The following is a 1,170-nucleotide window of genomic DNA, read 5'->3' as shown; positions in this document are numbered from 1 at the left end:
GGAATGCAAATGCTCCTCCAGGACGCAATGAATCTCATAATATGTGGTCTGCTTTGTATATACACGAAGACAATATGAACACCGAAGAGTAACAAAGTCTATATTCCACGTTTGTACTTAATCTTTGGCTAATGATGATGTACAAACAAGATTGTGAAAATAAATGAAAGGACAATTGTTTTAATATTGAAAGAAATTTGGAGAAAATTGAGGAAAAATAATATCTTTTATATTTTCATCTAAATGAAAACAAAAATACATACGAAAATCGAGTGTAAAATGTGTTAACAAGACACCATTCTACTAACCTCATATACACATTCCAAAATTCGATATATTATGTAATAATCATAGAGTCTATCCGGACCTGAAGATGCCTCTGCCTCAGGCCCAGCATATTAGGGGGCCCAATAAAAACTTGGAGGCCTTTTTTTTTTTTTTTTTTTTGGGGGAAAATACATAATTACAATACATTAAGAATACAAGTTCATATTTATCAAACTTGTTAAAAAGTTTCATAAATCAGGTATTAAACCATAATACACACACTCCACCTTTACATTCACAACCAAACCTTCAGTGCTTCTAATCTTCTTGGCTTCTTTCAACACTTCCCCATCCTCTTTTGTCGGTCTTTTTTCACCCAAGCCCTTCAATCCTACTCCAGTTTAAATTTTCACCATTGATCCATCTAACAGACTTCACGATTATCTCTAAACCTCCATGAAAAGCGTCGTCTCCGTAGATTCGAAATGAAATCCTTCACGATGGCATACAAACCTACAGAGGAGAAACGAGTAAAGCCATAAGAAGGGGGAAGAGAGAGAGGGAAAGAGAGAATTCTGGGTAAAAAATTAAAATTTATAATCGTTAAAAAACTGGAGAAGAGAGAAAAAGGAAACTCTAGAGAGAGGGCAAAGGGGAGAATTTTGGGAGAAAATTAAAATTTATTCGTTGGAGAATCTTTAAAATAAACATACATTTTTAATCAATTATTTTTTCAACTATTCTCTTACCTTCATCAGCTTCACCTGTATTTTCCCACAATTGATGAATCCAAATCTCAAAGTTTTAGTAATCGAATTAATTTAGCCACAATTTCATGAATTCACCCATAAAATATTATCATGATTGATTGTAATCTAAGTCTTTAATTTAGATTAGTTTCTG

Source organism: Olea europaea, chromosome 13 (genome assembly GCF_002742605.1).
Source record: "Olea europaea var. sylvestris chromosome 13, O_europaea_v1, whole genome shotgun sequence".
Lineage (NCBI taxonomy): Eukaryota > Viridiplantae > Streptophyta > Magnoliopsida > Lamiales > Oleaceae > Olea > Olea europaea.
The sequence above is the reverse complement of the archived record's forward strand: the minus strand, read 5'-3'. Positions refer to the sequence as shown.